Here is a 16,296-nt window from a genome sequence, read left to right as displayed (position 1 = left end):
TTGAGGCACAACACACGGAGTTGGAAGAAGCTCAGAGAGAAGTGGGTGCAGTATCGCAGGAATTTGCAGAAATGACGGACTTCCTAAGGTTGGTTTTTACACACATTTTAAAACACATGTGCATTTACATATATGTAATAAATATATATATATATTTTTTTATTCTGTTTTTTTATATATGTACACGGAGAGAAATCTGCTGCGATTTGTGCATGAGCAAGTCCATAGGAATATAGCATGGACACTTCCAAGCAAAAACTATAAGATTCCATCTGAATATCAGGTGAGACTCATACAATAATACCTCGCTCACTTAGGATTTTTGCTTGAAAGCGTCTGTTACTATATTCCTAAGGACATGCTCATGCGTAAATCGCACCAGATTTCTCTCCGTGTAATCTGTAATTCTTTTTACATAATTTTCTTGTTTCTATTTGTTTGTTACAGCTTCCAGGGACAACATCGACGGTTTTGTTTATGTGGACGGTTGCTGAACATTACACAGCGGGCAACCATGTGTAAATGCGGAACAACGTTCGAGGATCCAAGGATGCCTGGTCCTTCAAATTCTTCTCTTAAGGAATATATCCCTCCCTATAAGGTTATGTGTGGTCGTCAGTGTGAATGTGGAAAATATGTTGTGAATGAATTTAGAATAGATAAATGTAAATGCGGGGCGAAGTTGCCTTATGCAGCGGATGCCACCGAGTATTTTAACCCTAGGCCTATAGATCTTAGTTTTAGTGATACAGATATAGACGTAGAAAATTAAGATTATTTTTAACCTTTTAATATTTGTATATTTTTATTGAGTTTAATATAATAACAATAATAATAAATTTTTAACCTTGATTTTCCTTGATTTTTCCTTGATTTTATTTTCAGGTGTTTATTAATTTTTTAAAAATTAAATTTTTAATTTAAATATTAAATTTCATTAAATTTTTTAAAAATTAAATTTTTAATTTAAATATTAAAGTTCATTAAATTTGTATTTCATTTGTTGTACTGGCTGGACTAATAAGTGTCATTATTATTATTATACATCATTTAATAAAACTAGTGTGAAATATTAAAAATTTTTTTTTTTTTTTTTTTTTTGATTTTAATTATGTCATATATAAGTGTAGCCTTTCTCAGTAATTATTTAAACTATTATTATTTAAGATTAACAAATAATATCCTTTAAATATAACACAGGCACACAAAAAAAAAAAAAGTCAGGTCCCAAAAAGCACAACCCCATATTCCTATGTTTTTGGGGTCGCTGAAACCGAATATGACCATGAAAAATTTTTTTGCCGACCCATTTTCCCGCAACCACCCCCTTGCACCTACTCACGGGGGTTGGAGTTTCAAATTAAAAAAAAAGTCAAGTTCGGTGTCTAATCCTACGTTTTTTGGGGCGCTGAAACCGAAAAACGCCACCAAAAACAAATTCTTTACCCCCTTAACCCCCTACAACCCTCTGGGAGGGGGTTAAAATTTTAAATTTCACAAAAAGTCAAGTTTGGTGTCTAATCCTACGTTTTTTGGGGCGCTGAAATCAAAAAACGCCACCAAAAACAAATTCTTTACCCCCTTAACCCCCTACAACCCTCTGGGAGGGGGTTAAAATTTTAAATTTCACAAAAAGTCAAGTTCGGTGTCTAATCCTACGTTTTTTGGGGCGCTGAAATCAAAAAACACCACCAAAAACAAATTCTTTACCCCCTTAACCCCCTACAACCCCTGGGAGGGGGTTGGAATTTCATTTTTCACGAAAAGTCGAGTACGGTGTCTAATCCTATGTTTTTTGGGTCGCTGAAACCGAAAAACATCACCAAAAATAAAGTTTTCTAGAAAGTTACCTATGATTACACAAATACGCACCTACAAAGTCTTAAGGAAAATTATTTTTCTACACTTAGCGCCGTGAAAAATGATATTCCAACCGCCTCCCAGGGGTTCTAGCGGGTTAAGGGGGTAAAGAATTTGTTTTTGGTGGTGTTTTTTGATTTCAGCGCCCCAAGAAACGTAGGATTAGACACCGAACTTGACTTTTTGTGAAATTTAAAATTTTAACCCCCTCCCAGAGGGTTGTAGGGGGTTAAGGGGGTAAAGAATTTGTTTTTGGTGGCGTTTTTTGATTTCAGCGCCCCAAAAAACGTAGGATTAGACACCAAACTTGACTTTTTGTGAAATTTAAAATTTTAACCCCCTCCCAGAGGGTTGTAGGGGGTTAAGGGGGTAAAGAATTTGTTTTTGGTGGCGTTTTTCGGTTTCAGCGCCCCAAAAAACGTAGGATTAGACACCGAACTTGACTTTTTTTTTAATTTGAAACTCCAACCCCCGTGAGTAGGTGCAAGGGGGTGGTTGCGGGAAAATGGGTCGGCAAAAAAATTTTTTATGGTCATATTCGGTTTCAGCGACCCCAAAAACATAGGAATATGGGGTTGTGCTTTTTGGGACCTGACTTTTTTTTTTTGTGTGCCTGTGTAATTAATGAATTTTTCACAATAGATTGATCAATTTATTGATTTAATTGATCAATCTAGCGTTCTTAACGGAATAAACGCATTAGTATAGTATGCGCGCAGAGAAGCATTGCATATATATGATGCGTCAACATGGCCTTTGCTCAGCGCGCTCATATATATATGTCATGCAGGCTAGTCGCGACAGCGAGTATGACGGCCATGTGAGAGTAGGCGGTAGCCCAGGCGCGTGGCTGCTGGGCTGGGGGCGTGGGCCTGACCACACCTCACGTGCCACTTTCGTTTTTCCATGCTCGCTTGATACTCGGGACTTATTTCGAAGCCTTTTGCACTCGATTATTATTAATAATAATAATATTAATAATCAACTTAATATGACTTCTATATGTATATTATATTATTAATCGTTAGAATTATTGATGGTTAATGAATTATGATGATATTTTATTACTAATATTATTAATTATTGATTAAAATTAATAGTTTTAGTAATGAAACCCTCAAAGATATTTTATTTAATTAGTAAAATTGCTATTTATTGTTACTTATTATTAATATTGATTTATATATTGTTAGTTTCTATTATTATTTCAATCTTTAATAGTATTAATGGTGATAATTGTTGTATTCATATATAATGTTATATTTAATTATTATATTTTATTATAATTATATAATAATTAAATTATTTAATATTAGTATTGATGATAAATGTTATATATTTGTTATTTATGTTTTATATACTTATTCATATGTATTGGATAAGCATTTTTCTTTTGTATTGATGTCCTTCATTTAGTGGCCATTGTGGTGTTGGTCTTGAAATTTTTAGGGTCAATATATGTGGTCGATGTACAAGTTTTAGGTTGGCGCGTAGGTTTGAAAACTGTTGCCTCTTCTTTTTTCATATTTTCTTGATAGTTTAGCTTGGAGAGATACTTTATTTAATGAAAGTTTTTGGGGTTTTTTGGGGCTGGTCCTCCCTCCTTGGAATAATCATTGTCCCCAATGATCTATTTTATGGATTGTTTAAATTTTTCTTCGTCCTTCTTTTAAATTTATTATTACATTTTTATTATAGTTTTATGTATACATTTCTTATAATTTAATAATTATTATAATGATTATTATAGTTTTTGCCATTCGTCGAATTTTAACATTTATGTTTGTTATTCGTGCATTGTTCATACTTCATAATTGTTCATGCATTTTCTTATATTATTTAAGTGTTTTCTCTTCTTCTTATTAGTTAATAATAGTTTAAAATTATTTACATCTTCATTATCCTTTATCAATTGTTGATTTTTATCCTTATTAGGTAAGTTATAGTATGATTATCTGTAAGAAACATAAAAATTTTTGAATTCTGTTTTAAATATATTTGGGTGTTTTTGATGTTTTTATTTATGGGGTTTAATTTATTATTTCATATGTATATTATTTATTATTATTATATATTATTTAATGGTAACTTCTTTATCCTTGTTGTTGTGTAGTGCATAGGGCTTATTTGTTATCTTTTTGAAATGTGCAACGGTCAGCAATTTTTGCGATTGAGTCATTTGAATGCAGCTAATTGAGATGAATACACGTGAGTATTTTAAATATATTTACCTTTCTTAATAGTTTTATGTGTTTTTATTAATAGTTTATATTTAATTGTATTTATTATTTTTGTTTCAGAAACTGAAAATAATAAAGAGGGACCGAAGGGGGTGGACCGGTTGGAGGTGGCCTCTCGTTGGGGTAAGTTTTGTTTCATAAATTTTTGATATATGTAAGCATATACGTTTTATTTTATTTTATTTTTTTTATTTTTTTTATATATATATATATTTTTTATATATTTTTACATTTATGTCCCTTTTTTTTTGTTTCAGGTCCACCTTACTCTAATTTTTTAGTCTCTGTCACAGGGGAGAGGGAGAGAAGACTTATTCACCCTCCCCTGAGGAATGTCATGGTGTTTTTGTCGCCTAATGGGCGATGTGTTAAGAAGGGGCGGGGTGTTGTGCCCTATGAAAAATAAATTGTATTGTTTTTAAAATAAAATTTTTATTTTCTCTATTTCTACTGTTTTTATTTAGTTATTAGAAAATTAGATTTTAATTATATAATATTTATTTATTTATTTATATATTCTTTTATTTATTTATAGATATATATATATATATATATATATATATATATTTTTTTTATTTTATATATTATTTTTATATTTATATATTATTTTATATTGATTTTTATGTTTAGATCATTATTTTTTATGGGGACTGTCATTTGCGGTTAACTTCACGCAAATGGCAGCCTTAAGCTTTCATTCTCGCCTTTAGGTATTGCGGTCATTCTGCAATACTAATTTAAAGGTGTCTTCATATTGAGATTTATTTTATTATATTCTAGTTATTTATTATATTTTAGGATTATTATGAAATAATTATTATATTTATAATTATTTATATTATTATTATTTATATTTTATTTTATAAGATATAATGATTTGTCTTTAATTTTACTTATTTATAAGATGTGTAATTATACATTTTTATTTCAAAATTGATAGAAGTTTTATTTTTCTTAATTTTATTGTTATTATTTATTCCCATGTTACTGAGGGACCTGGTAGGTTCCAAAATTCATCAGAATCTATTGATTCCACAGAATTTTTTATTTCTTTTTCTTCCTGTTTCTGGATTTTCTTATGTCTAAGGATGCCATGGCAATTGTTTTTTGTATGGCCTCTTTTATAAGAATATTCGCAACAATTTTCCCATTTAAACATTTTTAATTTAATTTTATTAGGTTCATTAATGGCCATTACGTGGACTCTACCCTTAATATTTTTCTGTTTTTCCTCCTCACTAAAATAATAGACTCTATTTAATTCTTTCAAAATTTTCAATGCTGCACAAAGTTCGGATTCTCTAATGGTTCTATTTTCGTCGCTTATTGCCGTAAATACATTCCCATGTTTTGTATCCGTAACCGTACATTTAACTTGCCATAACTTATTAAATTTAGGGCCGGTTTGTATTATTACTGAATAATTTGGTTTGTCGATATTGTATTCCGCCGTTATTTCTTCTAGAATTCCTTTTGGATAGTTAATTTCTGCAATATTCCCTTTTGGGAATTTAAAACTCTCTATGATTTCTCCTTGTAACGGTGGTGTAAATAGGATTGTCTCCAACATCTAAAAATTAAAAATTTATTAGTTCTTGTTATTCATAAGCTAGTTTTAGTTTATCTATGTGTTTTTGAAATCTTTGACCGTCTTCATTTATTAAAATTGCGTTACTTCTATCCAAGATACTAACAATTTCGTATGGGCCGTGATAATGGGGGTCAAATTTTTTTTAGGACCTTCTTTCAATACGTAAGCCTTGTCTCCTACTTTTCCATTGAAGGGTTTAGCTGTTTTATCGTACCTTTCTTTGGATTTCTGTTTCGCGCTTACTAAATTTTTGGCTGCTAATGCCCTTATTTCTATTAATCTGTTTATTAATTCGGATAAATAGGAACCATATGTCTCCAATTTTTCTTCTTGAGGAAAGGAGCTAGGGGTACGAGCGGTTTTTCCAAAAATTAACTCATATGGAGTGAAATTAGTAGCTTCGTGGACGGAAGTATTATATGCAAACATGGCGAAGGGTAATAATCTATCCCAGTCGTCATAGTCTCTAGCATATTGTTTTATGTATTCTGCCAATACGGCATGACTACGTTCTAAAGCTCCATTTGTTTGGGGCCTGTATCCTGATGTTGTTACTTGTTGAATTTTGAAAATTTTTGACAATTTTGACATTAATTTTCCTATGAATGAAGTGCCTTTATCTGTTAAGATTACTTTTGGGGCTCCGTAGACCGAAAATAATTCTTTTGCAACCGCATGGGCTATAGTAGTTGCTGAAATATCAGGTATTGCAACAGCTATGCAATATTTTGACAGGTGATCCTGCATTGTAAGGATATGACAATTCCCGTCTGGTGTTGTGGGTAATTTTTCTACTGTGTCTAAGGAAATTTTATCGAATGCGTCTAAAGGAGTATCGGTTATAAGCATAGGTTCTTTTGTTTTTACACGTACTAGTTTTTGAGACTGACATGTAGGGCATCTTCTTACAAATTCAGTTACTTGTTCTTTTATTCCTGGCCAATAAAATTTTTCACGTATTCTTCTATATGTTTTAACTATTCCTTTGTGTCCTGCTATTTTACTTTTATGAAATTCACTAATGATGTCTTCTCTAATTTCTTCTTTTGGTACTGATACTTGTCCATAGCAAATGGTTACTTGAATGTTGCTATTTTCGAAAACAGAATTGATAATTTGGAGAAATTCTCCCCTAATTAATTCGTCAGTAATATCTCCATGTCGAGAAATATGTATTTCTTCTAATTTCTCGTGATAAAGGAGTTTTTTTAAATTACGCATTCCTATCGTAATATCTTCTTTTATTAAGGGTTCAAAATGATTATTTTTAACAATTATGGTGTAGATATTATGTTTTCCTCTTGGGGTAACATAAATTTGTCCTTTTATAGGTCTTTTTGCCTTTATTTCTAATGGGTCTAGTACTCCAATATCGATAAGTAATCTACTTATTGGTGTGGTGAATTCACAATCAGCTGCTAGAAAATGAACATAATTGTTTCTATAATATGTAAGATTTTCTCTGCTGCTAGTAATATTTTTAGTTCTTGTATTTGCATATTTAGGCAAAATTGAAGGTTGAATTTTTGATAATGGTACGTTTATCATTGGTTTTCTTTTAGTTGTTTCTTTTTCTTCACTTTCTTCTTCTGAGGTTTCTTTCTCGGAAGTGGATTCGTTTTGTTCGTACAGAGAGGTGTGATACGGTGTGGAAAAAGCTTTAGGATTTTTTATATGGTGGGGTGTGTGAATCTCTTCTAATTGTTCTTCTGTCGTGTCGTATTCTAAGTCTGTATTTTTGTTTTCTGGATTTTCTTCTGGGTTTTGTTCCCATATTGATTCACCTTTAGCGTAATCCCAATAAAAATCTAGTTTTTTGGAAAATTCTGAGTGATCTCCAGTTATTATTTCGTTTGCTGTTTTATGTATTTCTTCATCGTCGTTTCCATCAGAATTTGTTGTCCAATTTCTTGGTGAAATTCTTATTGAATTCGGGCGATTTGATAAGTATTCATTAAATTGTATTATTGACTTGTCTAATGTTTTAGCTATTTCTTCTTTTGTTAGGCATAATTCTTCTTCTTCTGAGCTACTATCGCTTCCGCTTGCTGGAGGATCTAATGCATTTATTGTTTGCATTTCTGGTTCTATAGTGGGTATTTCCATTGTGACTATTTCGGGAGGTGCACTTTTTGGACCTGGTTCCGTTCGTAATGACATTGGAGGAAGTTGTAGACTGGGAAGTACACTTCTACTTGGTTTTTGAATTGGGGGTTCAGGTATTTCAATCTCTTCTTCATTGTAGCTTTCATCATTAGTCGAATCTTCGATTATTTTGACTCTAGGTTGTAAAGCTCTTCTTTTTGCTACTCTTTCTGCTATAGTACTTTCATATAATTTTGTTTTGGATGGAGGTGGTTTTCAAATTGACTTTGGTTTAGGAGCTGGCTTTGGGATTGGGTTGGGTTTTGGTTTAGGTCTAGGGGGTGGTTTAGGTTTATCAGTTTTTCGATTCATTAATATTTTGATTCGTGACTTGTTTCTTTCCAATTGGGAATCTTCCTCTGAATCATCAGTTATGACATTTCTGGATAATGCATCTGCATTGGTATTTAGTTTTCCTGATTTATGTTGAAATTCATAAAAGTAGTCTCTCAATTTTAGTCGCCATCTTATTAATCTTTGTCCAGGGTCTTTTATTGTATCTATCCATCTTAAAGGTTCATGATCACTAATTAATGTAAATTTCTTTCCGTAAATATATGGTCTGAAATTGTGAACAGCGTATAATACAGCTAGGCATTCTTTTTCCGTTGTTGAGTAGTTCAATTCAGCAGCATTTAATACTCTAGAGAGATAAGCTATGGGTAAATCAAAGCCGTCTTTCTGTTGACTTAAAACAGCACCTATTGCAAAATCAGATGCGTCAGTGGTTATGGTAAATGGTTTATCATAATCTGGGTATTGTAAAATAGGGCTTGTACATAATGCTTCTCTTAGTTCTTTAAAACTACTTTCTTCTTTTGGTCCCCAACTAAATTTTATGTCCTTTTTCAATAGGTTTGACAGAGGTTTTGCCTTTGCTGAGAAATCCTTTATGAATCTTCTGTAATATCCAGCCAAGCCTAGGAATTGTTTTACATTTCGGGGTGTTTTTGGGGTTGGGAAGTTTTTTACTGCTTCTATCGTTTTGGGGTTAGGTTTTACACCTTCACTACTAATTATATGTCCTAAATATGCTACTTCTTTAAACAAGAATTCACATTTTTCAGGTTGCAAGGATAAATTTGCTTCTTTAAGTCTGCTTAATAATCTTCGCACCTTTTTTCCATGTTCTTCTAGGTCCTTAGCGTAGATTACTATGTCATCTAGGTAGACGAATAGAAGTTATATGGGGTAGGGGATAAAAGTCGCCTATGGTCTTATCATTTAATGCTCTGAAGTCAATTACTATTCTCCACTTCTTTTTTCCAGTTCCGTCAATTTTCTTTGGAACTATGAGTAATGGTGAGTTATAAGGAGAGCAAGAAGGTCCTATTGCACCTTCCGACTTCATCCTATCGATGACTTTATCGATTTCCTCTTTTTGGGATGGGGAAAATCTATATTGCTTTGTATGTATAGGTATTTCATCTGAGGTAAGTATTTTATGTTGTACTAAATGTGTTGACGTTAAGTGTTCACCTGGAAGGTGAAAATTATCTGGAAATTCTTGTATCACTTGTTTGACATGTTCTTTTTCTTCTTCATTTAAATGATTTAATCTTAAATGTTCTATAACGGCAGTGGCTTTATCTGGGGGTTCTATATATTCTTCTTCTGAAGAATATTCATTAGAATCTTCGCCTGGTAGTTTATAAAATTCAAATGGTATAAGTTCTTGGGGTAAAATTTCAATTTCTATGTCTTCTGCTGTTGTATTTATAGCGTAAACATGACATACACCATCGTTGTTTGTTACTATTCCTTCACCTATTATTAATCCTTCAGTTGTATCTAGTAATGGTAAATATCCTTCTTTTAAATCCGTATTTAATACTTCAACTGGTATTACTTGTTTTGTTCTTGCTTTAATGGTTAAATTCAGCCTTTTATTTGTCTTATTTTCCGTTAGATTTTCTCTTGCTTCTTTAGATTCATTGTCACAGAAGAATATAGGATGAATAGGATTAGAATGAGTCACTAAAGTGTTATGCCAAAAAGATATTTCGACTTTTTCTTCTCTTAAATATTCTCTTCCAAGAATACCATCTGACTCAATGGGAAAGTTTGAGGGCACTGTTTGGAAAGTTACTGATTTTCCATGAATTTCCACTTGCACAGTTCCTAGTGTTTTAAATTTTATGGGAACTATTCCAGCTATGTGGATGGCTTCATCTTGAATTACTTCTAATTCTGGTTGTAAGACGCATAATTTTATTAAATTAACATCTGCTCCAGTGTCAATTAGTGAAGCCGTGAATTAATGATGCAGTTGTTTCTAAGAAACTAGATGATCTTATTTTTATTACTGGTGATTCTCTTGAGTTTCTTGCATGCAAGACGGTTCTTGTGATCGTAGAATCCTCACGTTTATTGGACGCTCTTTTAGATTTCCACTCATCGTCGCGTCTGTCCGTCGAGCCATGTTTGAGTTTAAATTGTCCTTTTCTAAGGAGTGGGGAGACTGAGCCCGTGGAGGCGTTCTAGAACCTTCATTAGGTTTATAATGTTGACCTTCTAATCGAAGTACTTGAGGAAAATAAGGGTATGAATTGTAAGGAACGTAAGCGTTGGGAGGAAAATAATTAGGATGATTAAGATAGGGTTGTTGATTATTTGTGCCCGAAAATTGAGATGAATAGGGATTTTTTAATATTCCTGAAGGGCTTGTTGGTTGGGAAAAATATCTGGGCTGTTCCACAGGATAAGGAAATCGCACCCTTGGACTAAGGCTTCTTTCTCTGTTTCCATAATCATTAGATTGATTGGATCGTGAATAATGATAAGTGTTATAGTCTGACTTATATGATTGATGACGGGCTTCATATTCTAAAGCACTTTTAAATGCTTCATCCAAGGTTTGTAAATTTCTAGCTTCTATGGCGCTAGACATGGAGTCTGGGAGTCCTCGAATAAATGATTCTAGGGCACAATCTGCTAAAGGTCTCATCATGTTATCGGCACACAGCGTATCATATTTTTCCACTAAGGCTGCCTTGGCTCCTGCCATTAGGGTTGATATTTTGTCGTAAAATTCGCTGACACTATCACTGCGGCCCATACGAATTGTAGATATTTGTTGTAAATATCCTGTGTATGATTTGCGAGGTGCAAACCTTTGCCTTAAATGTTCTATTAACTCATCTATTTTACTATAAGTTTTACCATAAGTACTATCCCTTGCAGTACCCTTTAATCTAGAAAGAATACATTTTAAATATTGATCTTCACAACCGATTGGTATGCTGGAAGCACCATTTATTATGTCTTCAATAAAATCTCTTACGGGTATATTTTTACCATCATAAAAGGGAATGTTCATCATACCTTGTTGTAACGCAAAACATTCTGCCATACAAGTGATCATAGAATCGCTTAGGGTTCTATCTATGTTACCGGTCATAGTGTGTCTAGTATTATCAGTAGCCATTGTTGTTAATGGTTTACTAAATATAGGAGGAGTGATTAAAATAACTCGTTAATTATATCAAGGGAAAATGGGAGTCCTAGAACCCCTGCAATATCAGTATTACTTTCACAATGTATTGTTTGAAATTCTAATACAGTATAATTTATACACACTTTTGCTTCTCCACATGTGTTTATGGTACTATCGCGTAATGAATATTTTATTATTCGATTTATGCCCAAATATGGATTTAATTCGCTTTCTTTAATTAAATTTATTGGTAAAGATGGGTCTATTAAAAATATACCCTCATTATGCGTAAAGAATAAAGAATTTAAAAGAATTTTTGGGTATAATGTGTTATATTTCTCAAGAAATTGAAAATACGTGTTCATTCGTGTAATGGCGGCTACGTGTGTTCGATCCGTATCCGTAACGGCGGTCGCGCCTGACTTAATACTCCTGGGGCTGACGCGCGGTGTGTATACTACTTACGGTCTACTGCACGCGGCGTCAGTGAGTGGTTTAAGTCAATGGCGGCTACGATGTACTTGGTTCGCGACCGTAACAATGATCGCGCCTGAACTTAAGGGGGGAACACCAGTTGTAACTCAAAAAATAATGCTTTATACAAGAATATTTTCCAAAAGAACAATGAATCTTTTTAAAGAATACTATTTATTAGTTAAAAGTACATGTAAAAAGCTGTAATTTAAAAGAAAAAAAAAATTTTTTTAACAAAAACTTTTGGAGATATGAGCCATTGAAGTGGCGCCTTAAGAAAAAAGGCGAATTGCGGTGACCAGCATTCTGCAAGTATACTTCGTCTGAAATACAAAAATGAAATTGATTTACATTTATTATAAGATTATCTAGTTCGTGATCGAAGGATTTAAAAAAAAAAAAAAATTTGACAAATTGGCGACCTGTCAAAGTCAAAAGTATGATTTTCGTTAAAAAAATACGGTCGATTTTCAGCTATATAAAAAAAAGTTTTGCATAAAAAAAAAAATCCTTCGATCACGAACTAGACTTATATGTGTAAATGAAGCACACTAAATTTTAAATAAATCGGTTTAATGGTATTCGAGTAATCGTGGTCACCGACTTGGAAAATGTCATTTTGAGAAAAACGCATTCAAAGTTTCAACTTACTTTTTTTTGTTCAGGAGAAATTTTGTTTCCAAGTTACAAAGAGTCATCGATTCCTGGACCATATAATAACTCTTCCGCAGTGGTTGCCGTTTCTAAATCATAGGAAAAGGCCATGTGTCGTTAGGGTCAGGTATGGCTGGCCACCTTGTATAAAGCCACGGGACGCGCCGCTGCAGTGTTCTGTATATCTCATTTATTTTTCACCGGATCAACTTTGAAATTTACAGACACATTTCTAAATATGTATACTTTAAGAAAATGCACAAAAAAAAAATTCGATTTTTCGAAAGTTACAACTGGTGTTCCCCCCTTAAACTCCTTGTGCTGTGTACACTACCTACGATCTACTGCACGCGGCGTCGATGAGTAATTCAAGTCGGTGGGAATATTAGCCCATAATTATGCGCCTAGATGTGCATGTAATTTTATATGCTCATATTCTCCTGTTACTTTCTTTTAAAATTAACTTTGTTTAATTAATGTTCTTCAGGAAATTATAAATTAAGAATTTGATTATTATTATCAATATTAATAGAGAATATATTAGGAATGATTTCTATAATTTATACAATTTTATTAAAATTTATATTGGTTGAATATATAAAAATTTTTTTTTTTAAATGAAATTCATTAGGATTAGTATTTAAAAATGATAATCCAAGAATACCTGTTAATTCAGGTTGATTATCCTTAATAAATGTATGAAATTTAATCAATTTTTGAGCAATTGATATTTGCGTGGTTCCAGAAGTGAATATGGATCCTGGCCGTAAAATGGCAATTTCTGATCTGTTAATCTTTGTATTTGGGGTTAAATATTTTTCGTTAATTAGATTAACATCTAAAGAAGGATTTATTATAAAAAGACCTCTTGAATCTTTTATGTTTTTAGATGAAATATGAATTTTTGGATAAATATCAATATTGAAGGTGATATTATTAGATAATTTGTTCATAACCAATAATGTTAAGATAATTTTCTAGTACAACACCTTGGTGTTAATAGAGAAAAACAAGTTCGGAAAATATTTCTTGATACTCGTAATCTTTCTCTTTGTAATGCCTCGTAATCTGAAGCCCAATTTGAAAAATAACTTGTTTGAAAATTGAAATCTAAGAACGGGACACCTAGGATATATGTATGTACAAAGCATGATTTGGGGACTCACGTTTTTTGCCGCATATATAGGTTCCTGATGAAAAATACTACATTATGCAATTGGAATAATTGATTTATACTCAAATTTACTACTTTTAAATCAAGGATTAAGTACACAAGGCATAGTTTGGGGACTTAAAAATTTATATACCGCCAATGACCTCAAAGAATGCATTGTACTTGTACGTCTTTTATATGTACAGGGCATAATTTTTGGACAAAATTATATATACAACGAATGCTTTGAGGACAATTTTATGTACAGAACGCATAATTTGAGTACAATGTTTGTAACAACCGTGTCCTTAAAACATGCATTGCATTAATAATCTGGACAAAGTAAAGTGTACAGTATACTTTCAAAAAGTCCTGAAAGTATGCGTTTTATAAATAATTACTAAGGCTTAAAATCGAAATTTGATAATCATCATGCGCAGTGTAGCAGTCCTCAAAATATGCGTTACTTATATATCCAAAACCAAATAACATACACACTACACTATAAAAAAGTCCTCAAAGTATGTGTTACATAAATAATAATTAAGGCTTAAAATCGAAATGTGATAATCATCATGCGTAGTGTAGCAGTCCTCAAAGTATGCGTTACATAAATAATAATTAAGGCTTAAAATCGAAATGTGATAATCATCATGCGTAGTGTAGCAGTCCTCAAAGTATGCGTTACTTACATAACCAGGACCAAATAAAATACACACTACACTAAAACAAAGGACTTCAAAGTATGCGTTTCATAAATAATAACTAAGGCTTAAAATCGAAATGTGATAATCACCATGCGCAGTGTAGCCGTCCCCAAAGTATGCGTTACTTACATAACCAAGACCAAATGACATACACACTACACCATAACAAAGGTCCTCAAAGTATGCGTTTTATAAATAATAACTAAGGCTTTAAATCGAAATGTGATAATCCCTATGCGCAGTGTAGCAGTCCTCAAAGTATGCGTTACATACATAACCAAGACCAAATAACATACACACTACACCATAACAAAGGTCCTCATAGTATGCGTTTCATAAATAATAACTAAGGCTTAAAATCGAAATGTGATAATCACTATGCGCAGTGTAGCAGTCCTCAAAGTATGCGTTACTTACATAACCAAGACCAAATAACATACACACTACACCATAACAAAGGTCCTCAAAGTATGCGTTTCATAAATAATAAAATTTATTAAACGAATGTTACTGTACAAGAACATGAACGTGTTCATGTGAAAGTACTTGTACATGAAACCTGCACAAAAAATATGTACAAGAACATGTACATTTTCTTGTACAAGTTTTTTCAGCCCGATATATATATTCAGGGCAAACTAACATGCAACCTACACTATAACAAAAGTCTTCAAAGTATGCGTTTCAAAAATAATAATTATTGTTGAAATAAAAATTTAATAATCACTATGCGCAGTATAGCTTTCTTCCCTGTTTCCTTTACAGTAAAGTAAAATTATGTTGTTTTGAGTTTTTTTGCAGTATGTCAAAAAAATTCGACGAAAAGTAATCATGGTAAAGAAAATTACTTTCTTCCACTTCGAGACACTTTAGTAACTATAGATAATTATTTTTAGGAAAAACATTTTTCAATTCAGTCAAATATTTTTCAAGAGGCATGGTTCGAAATTTTGGTAGATTTTCAAAAACAACGCATAATTTGAGTACAATTCTAACAATGTGTCCTCAAAGTATGCGTTACTTATATATTTAGGGCAAACTAACATGCACACTACACTACACAAAATTCATCAAAGTATGCGTTTCAAAAATAATAATTATTGCTTGAAATAAAAATATAATAATCACCATGCGCAGTATAGCTTTTTTTCCCTGTTCCATGTTAAGTAAAGTAAAATTATGTTGTATTGAGTTTTTTACAGTATGTCAAAAAATCCTGCGCAAAGGGATTATGGTAAAGAAAATTACTTTTTTACACTTCGAGACACTTTAGTACTTATAGATATTTAGTAAAAATATTTTTCCATTCGGTCAAATATTTTTGAAGAGGAATGGTTCAAAAGAGACCTCAAAGGCAGAAGTTCACCGTTTTCAACCGTTTTCTCTAATCCACTAAACAATTGATGCATGCAGAAACTTTGTCAACAGGACCATACAATAGAGCCACAAAACCATATCCGGTTTTAGACCCCAAGATAATATAATTGCCCTTCTGCAAATCCAAAAAGTAGTGCAAAACATACTATATTGATATTCTGAGTGCTTTCTCAAGATTAGCTTCTTGTCCAGAATCACTCCTAGATATTTAACCGAATCAGAAAAAAGCACTTCTTTTCCATAAAATACAGGTTTCCTCACAGTTGGAACTTTGTATTTTCTAGTGAAGAAAACAATATTTGTCTTGTCTGGATTAACAGGGAGGCCAGTGCTGACAGTACACCTTATCCGGTGGTAAGAGTTCATTTTCTGTTCTTGGAAAGTAACCAGAGGTAAGAATCAACTCTTTCTTACTTCCATTTTTATCTCGATACATGACTTTTATAACTGCCAGATCTCGACTAGTTAACTCTGAAAGAGGAACCGTATTTACTCCCTTATAGAAAATACACGCCCTGGGTGGTAATTCTTGTGGTGAATACACTAACTCCCCACAGTTATTTAGTTTTCTAATCTTACACTTGTAAACCCAAGGTTCTTGAATGAAGGCAATAGCTGTAAAGTTCTTGGCTAGAATCGCCGTTGCGCTTATACAGTGA

General features: G+C 32.4%; 1 long non-coding RNA gene across 1 annotated transcript; it reads right to left on the bottom strand.

The window, feature by feature from the left end:
- Positions 1 to 11,901: 11,901 nt before the first annotated feature.
- On the bottom strand, positions 11,902 to 12,701 carry LOC127290362 (uncharacterized). The gene is made up of 2 exons (XR_007844310.1): positions 12,398 to 12,701; positions 11,902 to 12,069 (listed from the first exon to the last, which is right to left on the bottom strand). It is a non-coding gene; the product is annotated as an uncharacterized LOC127290362 (long non-coding RNA).
- Between the last annotated feature and the right edge of the window lie 3,595 nt (positions 12,702 to 16,296).

The sequence above is a fragment of the Leptopilina boulardi genome, unplaced genomic scaffold (assembly GCF_019393585.1).
Source record: "Leptopilina boulardi isolate dan_hultmark-lab unplaced genomic scaffold, ZJU_Lbou_2.1 LbouV2_62, whole genome shotgun sequence".
In the NCBI taxonomy this organism is placed as follows: Eukaryota; Metazoa; Arthropoda; class Insecta; order Hymenoptera; family Figitidae; genus Leptopilina; species Leptopilina boulardi.
The sequence above is the reverse complement of the archived record's forward strand: the minus strand, read 5'-3'. Positions and strand labels throughout refer to the sequence as shown.